A 9,428-nucleotide genomic window follows, 5' to 3' on the forward strand; every position below is an offset into this window, starting at 1 on the left:
GACAGTCAAACCAGCAGATGTGATGCGTTTAAAACATTTGCTTCTGATGTCAGATAAGCTCCTTTCCCACATCTAATCTCTCTATAACAGCAGAATTGTCGTGTTATTATGTGTATTGTAATAATGCTGCTCAGACGTTTTAGGTTAGAAAACTGGTGGCTTGCCAAAGGCCTCCAATATAGAAAATGTCAATCTCTAGCACTGTCCCATGTGACTTGAGGGGCAAACTTAGATACTACCAGATGGTCACACGCTATCTATTTCAGTCCTGCCACAGGATTAGCTGTGTAAGTCGGGAAGTCTGTAGGTTTACAGGTGGGTAGTAAATGCCTTGTTACCTGCTAAAGATGAGTATCCGTGGTTTGCTGTAAGGCAGGGTTTCTCAACCAAGGCATTGACTTTTGGGGCCAGATAAACCTTTGCTGTGGGTGTGAGTCCTGTGCATCGTAGAGTGTTTAGCAAGGTCCTGACCTCTACTCACTAGATGCCCGTAAGATGCCCTCTCTCTCCTCCCAGTTGTGACAAGTGAAATCACCTTCAGACTTTCCCAGATGTCTCCTGGGGGGCACAATTGCACTGAGCGAGAAGCACTGGACTCAAGGTTAACAGTATCATTGAGGTAGACTTGACGTCCTGTTGTAAAAGACATACTTATTCTCCTGTTTTTATTTTGGAAATTAGATGCCACTGTTCATGATCCTTATTCAGATGTCTGTAATTAAGTTGAGTCAGACTACCGACTCACAGGTGGGACACTGAGGCAGAGGGAAACAGCTTGTCCAAGTCACATGGCCACATCCCTTGTCTCCTAAGAAACCGTGTCACAAGTGAAAGCAAGCTGGCTCTTGTAATATTGACAAGTGATTTTTTTTTTAAACAAATGTGCCAGTTTTAGGGTTGTTCTTTGCCCTCTTACCTTTTGGAGGGCTTACATAGCCTTCAGGCTTCTAAAGAAACGAACTGGGGCACTCTTTCCCAAGCAGGAAGCAGTTTCACTAGGCAGTGTGTGAGAGGCCTTGGGGACTTGGAGGATGAACACTTGTCGAAACAGGGTTTAACCCGATATGCTAGAGTAAGGCTCAGTGCACCACACCAGTGTTATCAGGTGGTGTTGGTCAAATAAGTAGTACTACAGAGAGAATCTTACTTTAGTTAATTTAAAGTTTTGCGATCTCACTATGTTTTTTAAAACAGGTATTAAATACGCGCATTTGGTAAAACAGTACAAAAGGCTGTTTGGTACATAGCAGCCGAAGAAAAACAATGTGGCTATTCCGTGCTGAGCTAAGCTGTGAGCATTATCAAATAGATACTGGGTTCTGAGGCCTTTGTTCAGGAACAAAAAAGAATATAAAATATCTGATGACTACAACTAAGGAGCCGGCCTGTGGCAACTAAGACCCGGCACAATTAACTAAGTAGCTAACTGACTAACTATTTTTAAAAATCTCATTAATAGGTTTTTAATATGAATTTTTAAATTTTATTTATTTATTTTATTTATTTATTTTTGGCTGTGTTGGCTCTTCCTTGCTGCATGCGTGCTTTCTCCAGTTGCGGCAAACAGGGGCTACTCTTCGTTGCGGTGCGTGGGCTTCTCATTGCTTGCGGTGCGTGGGCTTCTCATTGCGGTAGCTTCTCTTCTTGCGGAGCACGGGGTCTAGGCACGCGGGCATCTGTAGTTGTGGCTCGCGGGCTCTAGAGCGCAGGCTCAGTAGTTGTAGAGAGCGGGCTTCGTTGTTCTGCGGCGTGTGGAAACTTCCCGGACCAGGGCTTGAACCCTTGTTCCCCTGCATTGGCAGGCGGATTCTTAACCACTGGGCCACCAGGGAAGCCCAAGCTCCAACCTTTTAAAAAATGTGTTCCTTCCACCTTCATGGAGCAGGTGTAGGGAATGGGGAGGAGTGAGAACCCTATTAGCAGGGGTCCGGTCGCTACCCCGGACGGGGACGGGGGAGGATCTAAGAGGTGGCACCGGGCCACAGTCGACCCCCAGTGACAGGTAACAGCTGCACTGCTGCCCCTTGCTGCCCCAGGACCTGAGCTCAGGTCCCAGGGCGGCTGGAGAAACGCACTGTTTTTGGTGAGATTCTCTTACTTCCTGCGTGGAGCTGCTCCGGCTGTCCCGGTGACCACACCCCTGCAGGACCCTGTGCCCCTCCTCCCTGCCGCCTGCCCAGAGCTCGGGGAACAGCAGTCTCTGTGGGCAACCTGCTTCCAAGTCCTTCAGTGACCACGGAGGAGTGAGAACGGGCTGGGCTGCCGGGAAGCCTGTGCATCCAACACCTGAGCTTAGCCCTGGGGGCTCACGTGAAGGCAGGGGCTAGGGGGAGTGGGCGGTGAGCAGAGGGGTCTCCAGCCAACGTCAGTCTGGGCCCTGGACCCGGGGAAGGGCCTCACCCTCTCAGTCCTGACCTGCTGCTCAGGAACCCTGTGGCCCACCAGCCCGAGGCCTGTGGCACCCGCCACAGACTGCCCGGCACACGGCTGAGTTGCCAACGCCACACCTGGACTTTGCACGGGGACCATCGGGGGTCTAGGTGCACGGAAAGACGAGCAGCCCCCAGGCCCCGACACGCCCCTTCCATGTGCATTGAGAAGTGCCAGATGGAAGACCGGCTGTGGTCTTTTTCGAGCCCCAGGGAATTCGCAGGAACAGCCCTCCTGGCCATGGGGTGCCTGCCCACCGGCTCTGGGCCTGCGACCAGCCCAGAACACAGAAGGCACAGAAGTGGGTGCAGGGAGCTGAGCCGGGTCTGCAGAAGGGCAGACACCACAGCCTGGTCCACAGCCGACTGGCCCAGGGCAGGTGAGAACGGGCGGGCAGGCTGAGGGGAGGATAGAACGTGGCACAGCCTGCCCGCCTGGGCCCCGGGGAGAAGGTCGGGGCTCTGCCCGTGCCCACGATCCGCTTCCTGGCGTCCTTTGTGGGGGTGATGGGCCGGAGGCAGGGCTCCCGAGGAGCTCAAAGGCCAGGGAGGGACACACGGGAGGGGCCAGACCCACCCTACCGCTTCAGTGTGGCAGCACCCTCTCTGAATTCCCGCTGCCACAAAAACACATCCCTAAGGCCTTTGGGAAGAATTGCTAGGACCCAGGAAGGTGGCCCCTTGCTGTGGTCCAGACTTCACCAGCTGCCGATGACCAGAGGGAGCCAGCCGGCCGGCCGTGAGCAGGAGGACAGGACACGGGGACAGGGACAGCCACAGCCGGGCTTCCCGCAGCTGTGCCCACCACCAGAACCAGCTGCTGCCAATCACAGACCCTCACATGCCAAACAGTGCCCTGCGAGAGGCCACCAGGAACCTGACACCCCCTCACTGGAGAGCCGGCCAGGCCGGGGTGGCGGGAGCCATCCCCATCTGAACTCATCCCACAGCTCAGCCATCTCCCAGTGACCCAGAGGCTACACCAGCAGAGAGCAGCCTGCAAAGGCCGCAGGGCTGATCCCCGACCAAGGTCAGAACTCCCCCCAGTGTGACAGCCCCCATGCCGCTCCTGTGGTGGAAGGGACCGCAGGCAGAGAACAGGAGTGGAGTGTTTTTATTAATGGCTGCGTTTTCAAAGAACCGTTTTGTAGGCAGGAAAGCTCCCCAGGAAGGGATTGCATTAGTGCAACAAGGGGGAGCCTTGACGCCAGGCTCTCCAGACACGTCCAGGTGGAGACTTTTGGCCGAGGCCGGCCGCCAGGGACTCAGCGGCTGGGAGGACACGCAGCCCCTCCCCCGCCCCGGCGGGGCGCTAAGACACCGGGCCTGCCTGGGTGGGCAGAACCCCGTGCCGTCAGCAGGCCGGCGGCTTGCAGCCCTCAACCTGCAGCCCTTTGCTCAGGAGGAAGGCATCCTGCGTGGGGTCGCAACCCAGGAAGAGCTTCACCATGCCCTTGGCATTCTGGGAGCCTCCTGGCCTCAGGATGCAGCTTCGGTAGTCCATGGCAACCTGGTGAGAGGGGGCGGGGCTACAGGAGGGTGGAGCTCCGCCTTCACTGAGGGTGTGGGTGTGGCCACCTCTGCTGTGACTGAACAAAGGGCAGGGGAGCAGGAGGTTCAGTGCAGGGCCCTCAGAGCCTGGCAGGCCCAGGCGGGCAGCACAAGCATCTAGGCCCAGGCCAAGGACCTCCGTGTTGGTCTGCACGGCAGGACGGCCTCTCACCTTGCCACTCAGGATGTTCTCCTGCTTGAAGCGTGTGTGGAACGTGTCCACGGAGTACACCTCTCTGCACAGGTAGCCAAAGGACTGGGCATTGTATCTTCCTGCCAGGCGGCCGAAGGTCGCAAGCAGGTGGGTCCCTGGGACACACGCGGAGAGGCTCCTGCCCGGCCCGCTGGCCGCTCAGTGCCCCTTCCCCAGAGCGGGGGCCTCAAACAGCCCTGTCTAAGTCCCCTGCCACTAGAGGGAGTATTGGCCCAACACTTGTAGAAAACGGGGACCTTGCAGGCAACTCAGTGGAGGGACACAAATCAATCTTTGCCGACTTTCGGCTGAAGCTCACAAGGGTTCACCCCTAAGCCTCTTACAAGGTCAGCTGCCGAGGCTCCGAGGGATGAGTCAGGGCTCGCCCTCCAGCACGGGGAGAGCGTGGGTTAAAGCGTTCACGAGGGAGTGAACCACGTGTCCGCACCGACACGCACGGGCAAACCTCGTCGACGCGTTCTGTCCGGGCTATGAAGCCCTCTCCTGCCTCTTCCAGGCTCTCCAGAAAGCACGTGCAGATATGCCCACCTCACCCTTGGACTCCGCGGGCCACAGCTGGAGGAACCAGCCAAGGAACCGAGGCAAGAAGAGGCCAGAGGTCACCGGGCCTCGGCCAGAGCCTGTCAGTCGGTCCCCTTTCACACACCACCAGACGATCCTCTTGACCTGGGCAGTAGCCGCAACCGACCGCTAAGGTGGGCCAGGCTCGTGCTTGGCTACCTGGCATGGCTGGGCCCCCGAGGATCTTCTGGCAGAGGCGGGCATTCTCCTGGGACGGGTCCGCGGGCGTCTGCGTGTGCGGGGCCTGGTCCACCTCGGCCAGGACGATCTGGCACAGGTTGAAGAGGCCTGGCGGGCGGGAGGAAGGAGACGGGGGGAATGGCACTGTGTCCAGGCCGCGCCTTCCAGCCGGGCGGTCTGGGCGCCCTCTTCCCTTCCCTCGGCCTGGCCGCACCTGGGTTGGCCTGTCAGGACTTCATGAGCTTGTCCCGCAGCCCCTGGGGGACGGCGCTGCCCGTGCCCCACCGAGACTGGCAGCAGCGCCAAGGCCTCACAGAGTGCGGTGCCCCCGGCCCCAGAGCCTTCCCTCTGGTTCTCATCACCGGCTGTCACCAGCCTCGCAGGCAACGTGCCTTTCTTTTTTCTTTTTTCCAGCCCTCAGCCACGCAAAGGGGTGAAGCCCTGACACTCGCTGACACGTGGATGGACCTTGAAAACACGATGCTCAGCAAGAGAAGTCAGACACAGAAGGACACACAGGGTGTGACCCTACTGAGGGGAAACGTCCAGAACAGGTAGATCCACAGAGTCAGGGAGTGGGTTCCTGGTTGTCAGGGACAGGGGAGGGGAGGGAGTGATAACTAAGAACGTGAGGGACATTTTTGGGCTGATGGAAATGTTCGAAAACAGGGCAGTAGTGATGGCTGCACAGCTCAGGAAACTGTCCCCACGCGCTCCAGTGCAGCCTGTGAGAGCATCGCTCTCAGGACGAAGGGCTGACCGCAGGAAGACTGAACGAGCAGTGGGTCCTGGGCCCAGACGCTCAGCTGGGCCCCCCCCACCGTGGGGAAGTCACTGGGACTTGCTGAGCCTACACCGAGACTGGCAGCAGCCCCAGGGCCTCACAGGGCACTGCGCGTCTGGTCCCAGAGCCTTCCCTCTGGTTCTCATAACCGCCTGTCACCAGACCTGCATGCAACATGCCTTCCTTTTCTTTTGTCTTTTTTAAAGTCAACTCTTGAGTACATGTACTTAACATGCAGGGAACCAGTCCTGACTCCTTGATCTGGGGCTTCCAGCCTCCAGAGTCTCGAGGACATCCATTTCTGTTGTTTACGTGCCCAGTGCGTGGGTTTTGATGACGGAAGCTGACACCGAGGGCGTCGCCACGTGCGGGGTGACATCAGCGGAAAAATCCCGTGGCGAGGGCCTGCCTGAGGACCACGCGCTCCCGGGCCCTCCCCGGCGCCCGCACCCACCTGGGAGCAGAGCTGGTGCATCGCTTGCCAGAACTCGTGGAAGTAGGTCTCCAGCTCATCGTGCTGCAGCAGGGAGGGCGGGTCAGGCGTGGGCTTGGTGAAGTTGGTCACCATGGCCATGATGGCGATCTGGCGGCTCCCATCCTGTTGCAGGCAGCCCGGCTGCAGGCCGAAGCAGGCCGCGTGCCCGGACTTCCCTTCCCTGGGGAGGGACGCGGGGTGAGGCCCAGCTTCCGCAGAGGAGCTCCGGCCCACGGCCGACAGGTTCCCGCACGCACGCACGCACGCACGCACGCACCGAGGGTAGAGGTCCAGGTAGAACTTGCCGATGGATGACCTTGCCCGAGGCCGCATCCCGGACCCTGTAGAGCCTCACGTCTTCGTGACACACGTTGGCGCCCTCCTCCAGGTCGAAGGTCAGCCCCAGCAGCTCCTGGGAGATGCCCAGCAGCCCGCGCGTGACCACCTGCATGGGGAAGGACTCATTGAGCAGGTACTGGTCCTCGTGGTAGCACGTCTCCTCCCCCTGGTTCATGTAGTAGTGCAGGTCCCAGGTGTTGATGGGCCCGTCAAAGTGCAGGCCCCGCCTCTGGCACTCGGCCTTCTTTAGCTCCAGGATCACGGCCGCTCCTGCTCCCCGAGGGGCTTCAGCTTCTGGGCCAGCTCATCTGCGGGTGGAGGGGAGAGGCTCGGCTACGTCCCTGTGGCCGCCCCTCAGCCGCCCGCCACCCTGCGCCCCTCGAGGCAGAATGAAGGGTCCGGGAAGGCAACCCCCAAGGGCTGACACAGTGGGGTCTCAGGCAGCACCACGTCCAGTTAAGGTCCGCCTGACGCCCTCCCCACTGGGACTCAGGTGGAGGCGGGTTTACCTAGGAAAGTGGCCACCACCTGGCTGGTCTTGGCCATGTTCATCTCCAGCACGGAGTCGGCACGCGTGCTGAATCCCAGCAGGCAGGACTTCTGGGCCTGCAACCTCACCAGCTCCCCGAGGATCGTGCAGTTCTCCTGGAACCCAGAGACGGCCAGCGCTGGGGACCGTGGGCCATGCCCTCCCCATGGTGCCCCGGGCCATGTCTCTGCGGGCGGGCAGGGCTCTCAGGTCGCTGGCGGGCACAGCCAATCCCCCTCCCTCCTCCTCCTGGCCCGGATTTCTAGACACTTTGGTGCTGTCCTAACACGTGGTCTTTATTAACACAGGTCCTTTGGGAACCAGAAACGGCGTGAACCGTGATGGGCTCTAAGGCCAAGGGCAGGAAGAAATGCGGCCAGGCTCTCCAGGAGCCACCCAGGGGCTTCCCCGGGCTCAACAATACAAACTCGGCTGCCGTGCAGACAGCAGCTCATCCCCACGGTGCCCGAACACCCAGCCCCTGGACGGCGAGACGCCTGTTGCTACAGGTGGCCCGTGGCTCGCTGGTGAGGCCCGGCCCCAGGCGTACGCCACCTTCTGTGGGGCCACCTCTCCGGTTCTGCAGTGGGGTTCTCCTGGAAGCCCCCAGTCACCACAGGACCAACGTGGCCTGTCTGCAGCCCAAGAAGGTGGGGACACAGGACTGTTCCCCATGCCCCCCGCATCACCCGCGAGGCCCAGCAAGCACCAGTGGTGTCTGCGGGGAAGATGAAGGGCTCGTGCACAGCCCCCGTCTACTGAAGATGCTAAACGGCAGAAGCACAGACTGCAGCCACACGCGGTATGGACCAAACACAAGTGTCCTTACAGGAACCGATATCTGAATGTCAATGCCGTGCCCGGGCCACAGTGAGAAGGCCCAGACCCCACGCAAGGCACAGAGAGGAGATGGGGGGAACATCTGCGAATCTGAGCTCGTCAGGCATCACCCCAGAGGGAGAGAGAGAGGGAGAGAGGCAGAAGAAGATACGGAGGGAGAGGGAGAGAGAGAGGGAGGGAGAGACTTCTCTCCCTTCCCTGGGAGTTCTCTAGTGTAGCCAAGGCTGAAAACCACTGCATTTCGGGAGATGGGTCCTCGTAGAAAAGTTAAATTGTAGCTCATGACATTATCGACACATATTAAAAAGGCCCCAAATTTTGGGGAGTCAGGGAGGGGAGCAGGCGGCTGCCTCGTAAACGAGGAGAGATTGGGCGTCAGAGAAGGGGCCTGTGCAGCCCGCCGCCCAGGGCCCCGTAGACTTCATCTCCCAGCTGTGGTCCAGGGCTGGAAGTCAGCGGGGAGGTCAGGCCATCCAAGCATCAGTGTTGACTTCAGGGCTGATCTAAAAGGTGCCTGGTGTATGTTGAAGGAGAAAAAAGAGAAAGCAGTGGGGAGAACATGGGAGGGGGAGGGAGTCCCCCTCCTCAGCCCTTCTCCCTCTCTTCCTCCCTCCCTCTCCCTCCCTGCCTCTCCCCCCATCTCTCCCTCTGCCTCTCTCTGTCCCTTCCTCTCCCTCTCTCCTTCCCTCTCTCCCTGTCCTTCTTTCCCTGTCCCTCTCTCCCTCCCTCTCTCCCTCTCCCTCTCCCTCTCTCCCTCTCCTCCCTCTCCCTCTCCCTCCAACTCTCCCTCTCTCTCCGTCTCTCCATCTCCTCACTCCCTCCCAGAGAGGGAGAGGCAGAAGGAGAGGCAGAGACGAGGGAGAGGCAGACAGGGAGAGGGAGAGGGAGGGGGCAGAGAGAGAGAGGGAGAGGGAGAGTGGAGAGAGGGAGAGGGAGAGAGGGAGGGAAACAGGGAGAGAGAGGGAAGGAGACTTCTCTCCTTCCCTCTCTCTCCCTGTTTCCCTCCCTCTCTCCCTCTCCCCCCTCCCTCTCTCCCTCTCCCTCCCTCCCTATCCCTCCCTCCCTCTCTCTCCCCCCTCCCTCTCCCTCTGTCTCTCCCTCTAGAGAGGGAGAGGGAGAGGGGGGAGAGAGAGGGAGGGAGGGAGAGGGAGAGGGAGAAGGGGGGAGGGTGATGGAGGGAGGGAGAGGGAGAGAGGGTGAGGGAGAGAGGGAGAGAAGGAGGAGAGAGGGAGAGCGAGGGAGGAAGAGACCTCCCTCGCTCTCCCTCTCTCCCTCTCCCTCGCTCCCTCTCCCTCGCTCCCTCTCCCTCTCCCTCTCCCTCTTTCCTCTCCTTCTTTCCTCTCCCTCTTTCTTCTCCCTCTATCCTCTCCCTTTTCCCTCTCCCTCTTCCCTCTCCCTCTTCCCTCTCCCTCTTCCCTCTCCCTCTTTCGTCTCCCTCTTCCCTCTCCCTCCCTCCCTCTCCCTCCCTCTCCCTCTGAGTCTCCCTCTCTCACACTCTGTCTATCCTCTCTCAGGAAGGAGTGGGA

General features: G+C 59.5%; 1 pseudogene; it reads right to left on the minus strand.

Annotated features, from left to right (window-relative positions):
• Positions 1-3,783: 3,783 nt before the first annotated feature.
• On the minus strand, positions 3,784-7,245 carry LOC133099826 (thimet oligopeptidase-like; annotated as a pseudogene).
• Between the last annotated feature and the right edge of the window lie 2,183 nt (positions 7,246-9,428).

Source organism: Eubalaena glacialis, chromosome 10 (genome assembly GCF_028564815.1).
Source record: "Eubalaena glacialis isolate mEubGla1 chromosome 10, mEubGla1.1.hap2.+ XY, whole genome shotgun sequence".
NCBI lineage: Eukaryota > Metazoa > Chordata > Mammalia > Artiodactyla > Balaenidae > Eubalaena > Eubalaena glacialis.